The sequence below is a fragment of the Protomyctophum bolini genome (assembly GCF_963924005.1).
Source record: "Protomyctophum bolini genome assembly, chromosome: 11".
NCBI lineage: Eukaryota > Metazoa > Chordata > Actinopteri > Myctophiformes > Myctophidae > Protomyctophum > Protomyctophum bolini.
The window spans coordinates 42,962,466-42,979,102 of NC_137872.1; the positions used below are offsets into that span (position 1 = coordinate 42,962,466).

At 38.7% G+C, this 16,637-nt stretch overlaps 1 protein-coding gene across 1 annotated transcript in view; it reads left to right on the plus strand.

Moving 5' to 3' along the window:
- Nucleotides 1-16,637, plus strand: part of LOC308323899 (TBC1 domain family member 16-like) — a gene marked incomplete at its 3' end in the record, with an annotated part of 192,426 nt that overhangs the window by 134,029 nt on the left and 41,760 nt on the right.

Sequence of the window (16,637 nt, forward strand, 5' to 3'; positions counted from 1 at the left end):
CATATGACATAAAAAACAGATCCATCGTTCATAAATTCATGACGTTTTCGGTGGCTTGAATTAGTAAAATTATTCGGGTGCATTACTTAATTTAGACTAGTCATTGGTTAGACCAGGCATTAGTCCTACAACCTATCTCAAACCCTAACCTCTCACGGGGCAGCACACCTAAACATAACCTTAACCCTCTCCCAACCCTTAACGCACCCTCACCAACCTTAATACGGTCGTTTTAACGCACCCTTCACCAACCAAAATAAGGTAATTTTAACGCACCCCTCACCAACCTTAATACGGTCGTTTTAACGCACCCCTCACCAACCTTAATCCGGTCGTTTTAACACACCCCTCACCAACCTTAATCCGGTCGTTTTAACTCACCCCTCACCAACCTTCACATACTAGAGCATGTCTGAAATAAATGTCAGAGCTGAAATTGACATGTAATATGAAATAAATGCTTAAACATCTAATGTTAGAGACCACAGAAGTGAACCTTTTTCAAGCCTGTTTTCTCAACTCGCTTGTCAGGGATATGTTTTGTTAAAATAGCTCTAGTAATCATTGTTATATTGTTTGTTCAGTAACAGAGATCTGCCCACGTCTCCATACCCATTTAAACAGGTTTTATTTAAAAAATGTTCATGTGTGCTTACAACATACTGTATAATGATAACGAGTATAACGAGTCCAAAGGAGGCATTCAGCCTAGCTGACGACTGACGAGTGCACTGCTCACAGCTCAACTCCCCCAGTGCGCACAGGCTGACGGGAGAGAGAGAGAGAGATAGAGAGAGGGGGGAGAGAGGCGGGGCTCACTGACTGCCTGCATTCACATTCTCAACCATTCTGTCAAACTTCACAGTGCGTTAATCGCGCGTCAAAAAAAATAGTGCAGTTAAGAGGATTGTAAATTAACTAGTTAATAACGCGTTAACTTTGACAGGCCTAGTATATATATATATATATATATATATATATATATATATATATATATATATATATATATATATGAACCCAATATACTTTTAAAAACACACATGACAGCACTCGTCAAATTTAAATTTTAAAGAGAAAGAAAAGGACAGAGACAGTGCCTCAGTTTCACCAATTTATTTTTGAAAACTCATACAAAATATAGCACACACATGTTCAATTTGTCAATGCAAAGTAATACTTCTAAATAAAAAAAGGAGTTGTAAAAACAAGGAAAAAAATACACAATACAATGGTCTTAAACTTGAGCACTTTTGTACAAAGAAAATCGTAAAAAATAATATGTAAAGTAAATATGTTTGACAAGTTCTGTCTTAGTGTGAACCTTGAGCTTGTTTTCCTGAACAAATACTTTTTATCCTGGCTGGGATGCTGGTCATTTGAGAGCGGCACATTTGCTAATTCCTTTGCAAGATCTGGTGGCAACAAGCCCACACCCCCCGCGAGTTTGAGAGTTCTGGCTACTGCGGTTTCTGCCAATGTATGTGGCATTTTTAACAGCTCTAGTATCAAGAGACTTGCCTGCTTCGCTGTGTCTTTCTCCTTTTTTTCTTTCAAACTCACGAAAAAGTGTTTGTCCTTTGTAGCGAGTTCATCATGATTGGTATCAAGGTGACGCTTCAGTTTACTCGGAACCTTGCCGCTGTTTGCAAGCTTGAATCCACAAACTATACACAGCGGAATCGGGTACGTTGTATCCCCAGTAAACGTGAAGCCAAACTTCATGTAATCATCACGGTACAGTCTGGCAGTGGCTGTCTTTGTAGGCGTTGCGTTGGTAGTAGTCTCCGTTTTTGTTCCCCCCGGCGGCGAGGGGCCGCTTGCTGTGCCGTCATCAGATGCAGGTGACACGGCGGCGCTGTCTGTGCTGTCGGGTTCTGGTGGTGTCTTTCTGGAGGGAACGAAATGTAGCGTCTTCTGGATGCATCTCTTTTTTTCTGCTGGTTCCATCTTGTAGTAGCTGTACAATGTGAATGCCATGTCTGTGCCCCATTTATACAGTAAAGTTGCCAGGCGCGATTAACATTTCTATGGCCGATGGACGTTAGAGTCTATTGTTCCGTCGGCATGTCGTTATCGCACGTGTGACAACAACACAACACAACAATAGGACGCCTAGCTATCGCTTTCGGGGATGGGCTAGTGTTACTTTCGGTCAAAATCTCAAGACACACCTAGACAGATCAAAAGGCACAGTAAAGTGCCGCGGTACATAGGTTGAGAAACACTGCTGAGTATAACCTATCTCAAACCCTAACCTCACCAACCTTAATCCGGCCGTTTTAACGCACCCCTCACTAACCTTAATCCGGTCGTTTTAACACACCCCTCACCAACCTTAATCTGGTCGTTTTGACGCACCCCTCACCAACCTTAATCTGGTCGTTTTGACGCACCCCTCACCAACCTTAATCCGGTCGTTTTAATATGTAATATGAAATAAATGCTTAAACATCTAATGTTAGAGACCACAGAAGTGAATCTTTTTCAAGCCTGTTTTCTCAACTAGCTGTTTCTTTGAGACTGTGCTGTAGCTTGTAAGGGATATGTTTCGTTAAAATAGCTCTAGTAATCATTGTTATATTGTTTGTTCAGTAACGGAGATCTTCCCACGTCTCCATACCCATTTAACAGGTTATATTAAAAGAATGCTCACATGTGCTTACAACATATATCATCATGCTACACTTGGTTATTTTGATTTGCTGATGTTTCTCACCTGCTCTAATGACATGATGTTCACACTAATAACTAACAGATCCATCGTTCATAAGTTCATGACGTTTTCGGTGACTTGAATTAGTAAAATTATTCCTACACTGACCACAAGTTTAAAAACCTCTAAATTGATATCATTACTAAAAGCTTTTCCACACACATCACAATCATTTGGGTTTCTCTCCAGTGTGAATTTTCTGGTGTCTTTTAAGGTTTTCCAATTGAGAGAAGTGTTGCCCACACTGACCACATCCATAGGGTTTCTCTCCAGTGTGAATTCTATGGTGTCTTTTAAGGTTTTCCAATTGAGAGAAGTGTTGCCCACACTGATCACATCCATATGGTTTCTCTCCAGTGTGAATTTTCTGGTGTGATTTAAGATTTCCCATTGTAGAGAAATGTTGTCCACACTGATCACATCCATAGGGTTTCTCTCCAGTATGAATTTTCTGGTGTGATTTAAGACTTCCCATTTTAGAGAAGTGTTGTCCACAATCATCACATCCATAAGGTTTCTCACCAGTATGAATTCTCTGGTGTGTTTTAAGGTTTTCCATTTGAGAGAAGTGTTGCCCACACTGATCACATCCATATGGTTTCTCTCCAGTGTGAATTTTCTGGTGTATTTTAAGGCTGTCCATTCGAGAGAAGCGTTTTCCACACTGATCACATCCATATGGTTTCTCTCCAGTGTGAATTCTCTGGTGTGTTTTAAGATGTCCCATTTTAGAGAAGTGTTGACCACAATCATCACATCCATAAGGTTTCTCACCAGTATGAATTCTCTGGTGTGTTTTAAGGTTTTCCATTTGAGAGAAGTGTTGCCCACACTGATCACATCCATATGGTTTCTCTCCAGTGTGAATTCTCTGGTGTATTTTAAGGCTGTCCATTCGAGAGAAGCGTTTTCCACACTGATCACAGCAGTGGCATTTTTGCTTAGTCACGCTTCTTTGTTCATTCACCTCTGGTAGAACAGGGAAACCAGACTGATGCAACACTGAATTGGAAAAACAAAAACAAAGGGAATGTTGTTTAGAGGCATTCCTGGACTTAAAATAGCAAAAACTAGTATGAAGTTAATGTACCAATTATCAATTTAGCATCCATTTATAATTTGATTCTACGATTGTGTTATATTTTAGAAAATACATGGAAAAAACAGGTAGTCAATACTAAAATAAACAAATGACTAATGAAAAATCCTTATGGCATGCTGTATATCGATATAGACACAGTAAGTAACTTACAGAGGTCTTGGTGGTCATTGGGTCCTCCCTGTTGAGCAGAATCGTTTGAGGTGGTGTTGAGAGAGTCCATCTTCTCTTGAGTCCACAGTCAGATGTGATCAGAAATGATTGATATCCTGGAGGAGTTGTGGAGAACTGACAACTACAAACTCTTCTTATACTAGAGAGCCTGAGGTGGAACCACTAACTGCTTGGTGTCGATTGGCCAAAGAGTGGAACAATAGAATCACCAGCCACCAATCAAAACCTAAGAAACTGCTGCTTGTCCTCCACCCTTCTCTGACTCCTCCCCCGGTCATGCTCTCTATGCAACAGTCTAGACATAAACTGCTAACTGTGAGATTTACAATTTACAATTTAGGCATTTAGCAGACGCTCTTGATCCAGAGCGACTTGCATTTAAGCAAAAACAAAAGCATGGCATACATCACATATATAAAAAGCAGTTATCATGAATCATGTATAAACTAAGAACGTAACAGTGGAGTATCTATGTCAACTATACATACTATACTATATTATACAATATACATGTGTACTATAAAATGCTATGACTACATAAAATGCTATTCTAGTGCTGTCTACGTAACGAGCTATAAGTCGACATAAAATGCTAGGGCAAGTGCTACGGGCCATGGTGGAGTCTGAAGAGGTGGGTTTTCAGACTACGGCTTTGTAAGCTTCATATTTAATATATGAATCTATCTATACCCAGTATCTGACTATCTGGATAATACATGTACTAATAAATAGTACACATTAAGGCCTCACATCTAAGTAACAAGTATACTACCCCTGTACTATTATGTTTTATTTTATCAATTTCTTTCCACTTTAGTATAGGGTTCTGTACAGGACTGGTCAATGCCTGACAACAAATTAGTATATTGTCAAATCCTCAAAGTCTATGGTGCTCTATTGTTGTCTGGCATTGGACAGATCACCTGTTAATGACCACATTATGGATGAACTGAGACCATTTTACACCTCTTTGACTCTGATGAGTTTCAGCAGAACTACAGAAACAGGTCTATCATCACATGGAACTTGTTATTATCCTTTGTGAAATGTTAATGGTGTTGTAAGGGATATGTTTTGTTAAAATAGTATAGCTCTAATCATTGATAAGCTATATTGTTTGTTCAGTAACAGAAGTCTTCCCATGTCTCCATACCTACTTCACTAACATCATTATTATGCTTTCATAATGTGAAATGTGATAATAATTATAATTATTCTATCTCAGTTGGAATGCAGACAAATCTATCGGCCCGTAGAAGCAAAAAGCAGCTTCCCATTATTTTTTAGTTGCAATTTGTTTTAGGCAAAGCGAGCAGGCCAGCAGTGGAAGACCTTAGGGGGGCGGTTTGGGACATATTTAGGCAGGCAGTCATGTAGGCAGTTACGGCTCAATGTGTTTCATGACATTACAGTAATTCTTATAGTGTGGTACAATGCTTCTCAACATGGGGTCCAGGGACCACCGGGGGGTCCAAATGGACCCTTGCGGTATCATATCAAACGTGGTGGTCTTTGAATTAAAAAGGGTTGAATCCCACTGACGTGCTATACTAATATGTACATATATTATGTACGCTGCTCTAGTATTCAAAATCACATGGCCCGGTGCTTCGCAAGGAATCCCGGACTCCATCTTGGACTCTTTGACTCTTGAGTTTCAACAGAACTACAGAAATAGGCTTATCAAACAGTATTTATTATTACGTCATTATTCAGGTTGTGTTGCTCTGAGGGAATGAGGAGCATGCAGGTGTGTGGCATTAGTTTCAATTGGGTTGTTGTGACTGTACTTTTATTCAATGCTTTTTCAAATGCTAAATAATGAACACAACCCCACATTATTTTCCCTGGTTAAAATGTAAATGGGCTAAATGATGATGGCTGATGCTTCATTCACTATAGACAATGCATTCAAATGCAGAGATTAAAGGCGTTAATGGTCACTGGTTGTCTGGCATTGGACAGATCACCTGTTGATGATCACATTATGGATTAACTGAGGCTGTGCTGTAACTTGTAAGGGATATGTTTTGTTAAAATAGCTCCAGTAATCATTGTTATATTGTTTGTTCAGTAACAGAGATCTTCCCACGTCTCCATACCCATTTAACAGGTTTTATTTTAAAAATGCTCACGTGTGCTTACAGTATATAATCATGCTACATTTGGTTATTTGGATTTGCTGATTTGTTTCTCACCCGCTCCAATGACTTGATGTTCACACTAAACAGATCCATCGTTCATAAATTCATGACATTTTTGGTGGCTTGAATTAGTAAAATTATTCCTACACTGACCACAGGGGAAGAGTTTAAATCCAGTTTGTACAACCCTGTGAACTTCTAAATAATACAATAATATAGTTACTAAAAGCTTTTCCACACACGTTCGTCAGGATATATGTTCAATTAATCTGATGAAAGGAGATGTAGTTCGCACACCGGCCTTGAGCTCCACATTTTTTATTTCATGGAGAAGAGGTAACAACGTTTTGACCCATTCGGGTCTTCATCTGGATATGTTCAATTAATCTAACATGGTTAAAATGCTTGTATATGCACTTCTGTTAAAATGCCCCCAAAATGTGAAATACCCCTTTCATATATTTGACCAATGGATGTAGCCATAATATATGAGAACGTACACAATATGTATTTTGTAACACGTTTTATTTCATCCATTCTTACAACACATGATTGTGTGCTAATTTCTTCCCTGAAGGCATTCAGCCTAGCTGACGACTGACGAGTGCACTGCTCACAGCTCAACTCCCCCAGTGCGCACAGGCTGACGGGAGAGAGAGAGAGAGATAGAGAGAGGGGGGAGAGAGGCGGGGCTCACTGACTGCCTGCATTCACATTCTCAACCATTCTGTCAAACTTCACAGTGCGTTAATCGCGCGTCAAAAAAAATAGTGCAGTTAAGAGGATTGTAAATTAACTAGTTAATAACGCGTTAACTTTGACAGGCCTAGTATATATATATATATATATATATATATATATATATATATATATATATATATATATATATGAACCCAATATACTTTTAAAAACACACATGACAGCACTCGTCAAATTTAAATTTTAAAGAGAAAGAAAAGGACAGAGACAGTGCCTCAGTTTCACCAATTTATTTTTGAAAACTCATACAAAATATAGCACACACATGTTCAATTTGTCAATGCAAAGTAATACTTCTAAATAAAAAAAGGAGTTGTAAAAACAAGGAAAAAAATACACAATACAATGGTCTTAAACTTGAGCACTTTTGTACAAAGAAAATCGTAAAAAATAATATGTAAAGTAAATATGTTTGACAAGTTCTGTCTTAGTGTGAACCTTGAGCTTGTTTTCCTGAACAAATACTTTTTATCCTGGCTGGGATGCTGGTCATTTGAGAGCGGCACATTTGCTAATTCCTTTGCAAGATCTGGTGGCAACAAGCCCACACCCCCCGCGAGTTTGAGAGTTCTGGCTACTGCGGTTTCTGCCAATGTATGTGGCATTTTTAACAGCTCTAGTATCAAGAGACTTGCCTGCTTCGCTGTGTCTTTCTCCTTTTTTTCTTTCAAACTCACGAAAAAGTGTTTGTCCTTTGTAGCGAGTTCATCATGATTGGTATCAAGGTGACGCTTCAGTTTACTCGGAACCTTGCCGCTGTTTGCAAGCTTGAATCCACAAACTATACACAGCGGAATCGGGTACGTTGTATCCCCAGTAAACGTGAAGCCAAACTTCATGTAATCATCACGGTACAGTCTGGCAGTGGCTGTCTTTGTAGGCGTTGCGTTGGTAGTAGTCTCCGTTTTTGTTCCCCCCGGCGGCGAGGGGCCGCTTGCTGTGCCGTCATCAGATGCAGGTGACACGGCGGCGCTGTCTGTGCTGTCGGGTTCTGGTGGTGTCTTTCTGGAGGGAACGAAATGTAGCGTCTTCTGGATGCATCTCTTTTTTTCTGCTGGTTCCATCTTGTAGTAGCTGTACAATGTGAATGCCATGTCTGTGCCCCATTTATACAGTAAAGTTGCCAGGCGCGATTAACATTTCTATGGCCGATGGACGTTAGAGTCTATTGTTCCGTCGGCATGTCGTTATCGCACGTGTGACAACAACACAACACAACAATAGGACGCCTAGCTATCGCTTTCGGGGATGGGCTAGTGTTACTTTCGGTCAAAATCTCAAGACACACCTAGACAGATCAAAAGGCACAGTAAAGTGCCGCGGTACATAGGTTGAGAAACACTGCTGAGTATAACCTATCTCAAACCCTAACCTCACCAACCTTAATCCGGCCGTTTTAACGCACCCCTCACTAACCTTAATCCGGTCGTTTTAACACACCCCTCACCAACCTTAATCTGGTCGTTTTGACGCACCCCTCACCAACCTTAATCTGGTCGTTTTGACGCACCCCTCACCAACCTTAATCCGGTCGTTTTAATATGTAATATGAAATAAATGCTTAAACATCTAATGTTAGAGACCACAGAAGTGAATCTTTTTCAAGCCTGTTTTCTCAACTAGCTGTTTCTTTGAGACTGTGCTGTAGCTTGTAAGGGATATGTTTCGTTAAAATAGCTCTAGTAATCATTGTTATATTGTTTGTTCAGTAACGGAGATCTTCCCACGTCTCCATACCCATTTAACAGGTTATATTAAAAGAATGCTCACATGTGCTTACAACATATATCATCATGCTACACTTGGTTATTTTGATTTGCTGATGTTTCTCACCTGCTCTAATGACATGATGTTCACACTAATAACTAACAGATCCATCGTTCATAAGTTCATGACGTTTTCGGTGACTTGAATTAGTAAAATTATTCCTACACTGACCACAAGTTTAAAAACCTCTAAATTGATATCATTACTAAAAGCTTTTCCACACACATCACAATCATTTGGGTTTCTCTCCAGTGTGAATTTTCTGGTGTCTTTTAAGGTTTTCCAATTGAGAGAAGTGTTGCCCACACTGACCACATCCATAGGGTTTCTCTCCAGTGTGAATTCTATGGTGTCTTTTAAGGTTTTCCAATTGAGAGAAGTGTTGCCCACACTGATCACATCCATATGGTTTCTCTCCAGTGTGAATTTTCTGGTGTGATTTAAGATTTCCCATTGTAGAGAAATGTTGTCCACACTGATCACATCCATAGGGTTTCTCTCCAGTATGAATTTTCTGGTGTGATTTAAGACTTCCCATTTTAGAGAAGTGTTGTCCACAATCATCACATCCATAAGGTTTCTCACCAGTATGAATTCTCTGGTGTGTTTTAAGGTTTTCCATTTGAGAGAAGTGTTGCCCACACTGATCACATCCATATGGTTTCTCTCCAGTGTGAATTTTCTGGTGTATTTTAAGGCTGTCCATTCGAGAGAAGCGTTTTCCACACTGATCACATCCATATGGTTTCTCTCCAGTGTGAATTCTCTGGTGTGTTTTAAGATGTCCCATTTTAGAGAAGTGTTGACCACAATCATCACATCCATAAGGTTTCTCACCAGTATGAATTCTCTGGTGTGTTTTAAGGTTTTCCATTTGAGAGAAGTGTTGCCCACACTGATCACATCCATATGGTTTCTCTCCAGTGTGAATTCTCTGGTGTATTTTAAGGCTGTCCATTCGAGAGAAGCGTTTTCCACACTGATCACAGCAGTGGCATTTTTGCTTAGTCACGCTTCTTTGTTCATTCACCTCTGGTAGAACAGGGAAACCAGACTGATGCAACACTGAATTGGAAAAACAAAAACAAAGGGAATGTTGTTTAGAGGCATTCCTGGACTTAAAATAGCAAAAACTAGTATGAAGTTAATGTACCAATTATCAATTTAGCATCCATTTATAATTTGATTCTACGATTGTGTTATATTTTAGAAAATACATGGAAAAAACAGGTAGTCAATACTAAAATAAACAAATGACTAATGAAAAATCCTTATGGCATGCTGTATATCGATATAGACACAGTAAGTAACTTACAGAGGTCTTGGTGGTCATTGGGTCCTCCCTGTTGAGCAGAATCGTTTGAGGTGGTGTTGAGAGAGTCCATCTTCTCTTGAGTCCACAGTCAGATGTGATCAGAAATGATTGATATCCTGGAGGAGTTGTGGAGAACTGACAACTACAAACTCTTCTTATACTAGAGAGCCTGAGGTGGAACCACTAACTGCTTGGTGTCGATTGGCCAAAGAGTGGAACAATAGAATCACCAGCCACCAATCAAAACCTAAGAAACTGCTGCTTGTCCTCCACCCTTCTCTGACTCCTCCCCCGGTCATGCTCTCTATGCAACAGTCTAGACATAAACTGCTAACTGTGAGATTTACAATTTACAATTTAGGCATTTAGCAGACGCTCTTGATCCAGAGCGACTTGCATTTAAGCAAAAACAAAAGCATGGCATACATCACATATATAAAAAGCAGTTATCATGAATCATGTATAAACTAAGAACGTAACAGTGGAGTATCTATGTCAACTATACATACTATACTATATTATACAATATACATGTGTACTATAAAATGCTATGACTACATAAAATGCTATTCTAGTGCTGTCTACGTAACGAGCTATAAGTCGACATAAAATGCTAGGGCAAGTGCTACGGGCCATGGTGGAGTCTGAAGAGGTGGGTTTTCAGACTACGGCTTTGTAAGCTTCATATTTAATATATGAATCTATCTATACCCAGTATCTGACTATCTGGATAATACATGTACTAATAAATAGTACACATTAAGGCCTCACATCTAAGTAACAAGTATACTACCCCTGTACTATTATGTTTTATTTTATCAATTTCTTTCCACTTTAGTATAGGGTTCTGTACAGGACTGGTCAATGCCTGACAACAAATTAGTATATTGTCAAATCCTCAAAGTCTATGGTGCTCTATTGTTGTCTGGCATTGGACAGATCACCTGTTAATGACCACATTATGGATGAACTGAGACCATTTTACACCTCTTTGACTCTGATGAGTTTCAGCAGAACTACAGAAACAGGTCTATCATCACATGGAACTTGTTATTATCCTTTGTGAAATGTTAATGGTGTTGTAAGGGATATGTTTTGTTAAAATAGTATAGCTCTAATCATTGATAAGCTATATTGTTTGTTCAGTAACAGAAGTCTTCCCATGTCTCCATACCTACTTCACTAACATCATTATTATGCTTTCATAATGTGAAATGTGATAATAATTATAATTATTCTATCTCAGTTGGAATGCAGACAAATCTATCGGCCCGTAGAAGCAAAAAGCAGCTTCCCATTATTTTTTAGTTGCAATTTGTTTTAGGCAAAGCGAGCAGGCCAGCAGTGGAAGACCTTAGGGGGGCGGTTTGGGACATATTTAGGCAGGCAGTCATGTAGGCAGTTACGGCTCAATGTGTTTCATGACATTACAGTAATTCTTATAGTGTGGTACAATGCTTCTCAACATGGGGTCCAGGGACCACCGGGGGGTCCAAATGGACCCTTGCGGTATCATATCAAACGTGGTGGTCTTTGAATTAAAAAGGGTTGAATCCCACTGACGTGCTATACTAATATGTACATATATTATGTACGCTGCTCTAGTATTCAAAATCACATGGCCCGGTGCTTCGCAAGGAATCCCGGACTCCATCTTGGACTCTTTGACTCTTGAGTTTCAACAGAACTACAGAAATAGGCTTATCAAACAGTATTTATTATTACGTCATTATTCAGGTTGTGTTGCTCTGAGGGAATGAGGAGCATGCAGGTGTGTGGCATTAGTTTCAATTGGGTTGTTGTGACTGTACTTTTATTCAATGCTTTTTCAAATGCTAAATAATGAACACAACCCCACATTATTTTCCCTGGTTAAAATGTAAATGGGCTAAATGATGATGGCTGATGCTTCATTCACTATAGACAATGCATTCAAATGCAGAGATTAAAGGCGTTAATGGTCACTGGTTGTCTGGCATTGGACAGATCACCTGTTGATGATCACATTATGGATTAACTGAGGCTGTGCTGTAACTTGTAAGGGATATGTTTTGTTAAAATAGCTCCAGTAATCATTGTTATATTGTTTGTTCAGTAACAGAGATCTTCCCACGTCTCCATACCCATTTAACAGGTTTTATTTTAAAAATGCTCACGTGTGCTTACAGTATATAATCATGCTACATTTGGTTATTTGGATTTGCTGATTTGTTTCTCACCCGCTCCAATGACTTGATGTTCACACTAAACAGATCCATCGTTCATAAATTCATGACATTTTTGGTGGCTTGAATTAGTAAAATTATTCCTACACTGACCACAGGGGAAGAGTTTAAATCCAGTTTGTACAACCCTGTGAACTTCTAAATAATACAATAATATAGTTACTAAAAGCTTTTCCACACACGTTCGTCAGGATATATGTTCAATTAATCTGATGAAAGGAGATGTAGTTCGCACACCGGCCTTGAGCTCCACATTTTTTATTTCATGGAGAAGAGGTAACAACGTTTTGACCCATTCGGGTCTTCATCTGGATATGTTCAATTAATCTAACATGGTTAAAATGCTTGTATATGCACTTCTGTTAAAATGCCCCCAAAATGTGAAATACCCCTTTCATATATTTGACCAATGGATGTAGCCATAATATATGAGAACGTACACAATATGTATTTTGTAACACGTTTTATTTCATCCATTCTTACAACACATGATTGTGTGCTAATTTCTTCCCTGTCACAGACAATGTGTCTAATTTAAAATGTCCAATAAGAAAATCCATAACAAGTTAAAAACAATCAATCTATACAAAAAGCATATATACCAAAGGCTTTTCCACACACATCACAATAATTTGGGTTTCTCTCCAGTGTGAATTATCTGGTGGCGTTTAAGGTGTGCCATTCTAGAGAAGTGTTGTCCACAATCATCACATCCATATGGTTTCTCTCCAGTGTGAATTCTCTGGTGTGTTTTAAGACTTCCCATTGTAGAGAAGTGTTGTCCACAATCATCACATCCATATGGTTTCTCTCCAGTGTGAATTCTCTGGTGTATTTTAAGGTTGTCCATTCGAGAGAAGTGTTTACCACACTGATCACATCCATAGGGTTTCTGTCCATTGTGCATTATCTGGTGTGTTTTAAGGCTTGCCAATTGAGAGAAGTGTTGTCCACACTGATCACATCCATAGGGTTTCTCTCCTGTGTGAATTCTCTGGTGTGTTTTAAGATTTCCCATTGTAGAGAAGTGTTGTCCACAAACATCACATCCATATGGTTTCTCTCCAGTGTGAATTATTTGGTGTATTTTAAGGCTGTCCATTCGAGAGAAGTGTTTCCCACACTGATCACATCCATAGGGTTTCTCACCAGTATGACTTCTCTGGTGTGATTTAAGATTTCCCGTTGTAGAAAAGTGTTGTCCACAATCATCACATCCATAGGGTTTCTCACCAGTATGACTTATCTGGTGTGATTTAAGATTTCCCATTGTAGAGAAGTGTTGTCCACAATCATCACACCCATATGGTTTCTCTCCAGTGTGAATTATTTGGTGTATTTTAAGGCTGTTCATTCGAGAGAAGTGTTTCCCACACTGATCACATCCATAGGGTTTCTCTCCAGTGTGAATTATCTTGTGTGTTTTAAGGCTTGCCAATTGAGAGAAGTGTTGTCCACAGTGATCACACCCATATGGTTTCTCTCCAGTGTGAATTCTCTGGTGTGTTTTAAGGGTGTTCATTTGAGAGAAGCGTTGTCCACAATCATCACATCCATATGGTTTCTCACCAGTATGACTTCTCTGGTGTGATTTAAGATGTCCCATTGTAGAAAAGTGTTGTCCACAATCATCACACCCATATGGTTTCTCTCCAGTGTGAATTATTTGGTGTATTTTAAGGCTGTCCATTCGAGAGAAGTGTTTCCCACACTGATCACATCCATAGGGTTTCTCTCCAGTGTGAATTATCTGGTGTGTTTTAAGACTTCCCATTGTAGAGAATGGTTGTCCACACTGATCACATCCATAGGGTTTCTCTCCAGTGTGAATTCTCTGGTGTGTTTTAAGTTTAGACATTGTAGGGAAGCGTTTTCCACACTGATCACAGCAGTGGCATTTTTGCTTAGTCACGCTTCTTTGTTCATTCACCTCTGGTAGAACAGGGAAACCAGACTGATGTAACACTGAATTGGAAACGAAAACAAAGGAAATGTTGATTAGAGGCATTCCTGGACTTAAAATAGCAAAAACTAGCATGAAGTTAATGTACCCAATTATCAATTTAGCATCCATTTCTAATTCGATTCTACAATTGTGTTATATTTTAGAAATTACATAGAAAACAGGTAGGTAGGTAATAATACCAAAATAAATCAAAACAAACAAATGACTAGATAAAAAAAACATTCTTATGGCATGCTGTATATCCATATAGACACAATAAGTAACTTACAGAGGTCTTGGTGATCATTGGGTCCTCCCTGTTGAGCAGAATCGTTTGAGGTGGTGTTGAGAGAGTCCATTTTCTCTTCAAGTCTGGAGTCCACAGTCAGATGTGATCAGGAATGATTGATATCCTGGAGGAGTTGTGGTGAACTGACAACTACAAACTCTTCTTATACTAGAGAGTCTTAGGTGGAACCACTAACTGCTTGGTGTTGATTGGCCAAAGAGTGGTACAATAGAATCACCAGCCACCAATCACAACCTAAGAAACTGCTGCATGTCCTCCACCCCTCTCTGACTCCTCCCCCGGTCATGCTCTCTATGCAACAGTCTAGAAATAAACTGCTAACTGTGAGATTTACAATTTAGGCATTTAGCAGACGCTCTTGATCCAGAGCGACTTACATTTAAGCAAAAACAAAAGCATGGCATACATCACATATATAAAAAGCCGTTATCATGAATCATGTATAAACTAAGAACGTAACAGTGGAGTATCTATGTCAACTATACATACTATACTATATTATACAATATACATGTGTACTATAAAATGCTATGACTACATAAAATGCTATCTAAGTTGACATAAAATGCTATCTAAGTCGACATAAAATGCTAGGGCAATTGCTACGGGCCATGGTGGAGTCTGAAGAGGTGGGTTTTCAGACTACGGCTTTGTAAGCTTCATATTTAATATATGAATCTATCTATACCCAATATAGAGTATCTGACTATCTGGATAATACATATACTAATAAATAGTACACATTAAGGCCTCACATCTAAGTAACAAGTATACTACCCCTGTACTATTATGTTTTATTTTATTAAGTTGCAATGTAAGTTATTTCCACTTTAGTATAGGGTTCTGTACAGGACTGGTCAATGCCTGACAACAAATTAGTATATTGTCAAATCCTCAAAGTCTATGGTGCTCTATTGTTGTCTGGCATTGGACAGATCACCTGTTAATGACCACATTATGGATGAACTGAGACCATTTTACACCTCTTTGACTCTGATGAGTTTCAGCAGAACTACAGAAACAGGTCTATCATCACATGAAACTTGTTATTATCCTTTGTGAAATGTTAATGGTGTTGTAAGGGATATGTTTTGTTAAAATAGTATAGCTCTAATCATTGATAAGCTATATTGTTTGTTCAGTAACAGAAGTCTTCCCATGTCTCCATACCTACTTCACTAACATCATTATTATGCTTTCATAATGTGAAATGTGATAATAATTATAATTATTCTCTCTCAGTTGAAATGCAGACAAATCTGGAATGTTAACCAGATAACTGGCCATTTGAACACTAATGTATACTGGCTGAGGAGGGGAGAAAGACCTTATTTTCTGCGTCACTAATCATACATCACAATTTTCACTTAGTTGTGCCACAATGTCTAATATAAAATGTCTAATACAAAGTGTCATATACATTACTAGTATACAATATAAACTATCAAGTGCAATATTAAATATAAAATGTAAAATAAATACATATAATAAGGTGCATGGTCAAAATGGAAATTAAAATGCCTCATCTCCAAGTAGAGAAACATTTGCAGCAGAAATGAACAGCAGCATATTATAGAATCACAGTCTGTTGTGCAGGTGAGAGATAACACTTAGCAGCAGATAATATCACACATGTAAGATAGCATCTATTAGCAGCAGCAGTATGTATAGTATATAGTCGCATATAGTAACAGTCAGTGATAGTGCATGTGTTCTTAAAAAATATACAGTATAACTAGTAAGAGTACAGTGATCACAAATGGTACACACCATGGGTCACACATGATCTCAGTTTCAGTCGACTGGAGTGTTTTAGGTAGCATAGTGTCCTGTCTGGATCAGTGTTGACCGACATCACCATTTTGTGGTGTTGTGTTCTTTGTAATACTCCTCTCGTTCCTGGCAAAAAATTGTGATCCGATTGAATGACGTGCAAAGATAGCCTATCATCGAGAGATTAAGTTGTTACAGTCATACCTTAAATCTCCATGTATCGTCGTCCTGAATGAAAAAGCTGCCGGTTGTTTTTCCAGCATCCAAGAGGGATTGCTCTGGCATACCAAGCGCCAAGAGGATGGATTGAACCTGTAGAAAAAACACAGGATATTTCACATTGAGAATATTTCTTTAACAGTGTGTGATATAACTATGGATTAATATTAATAATAAAACTCTATTTGTATAGT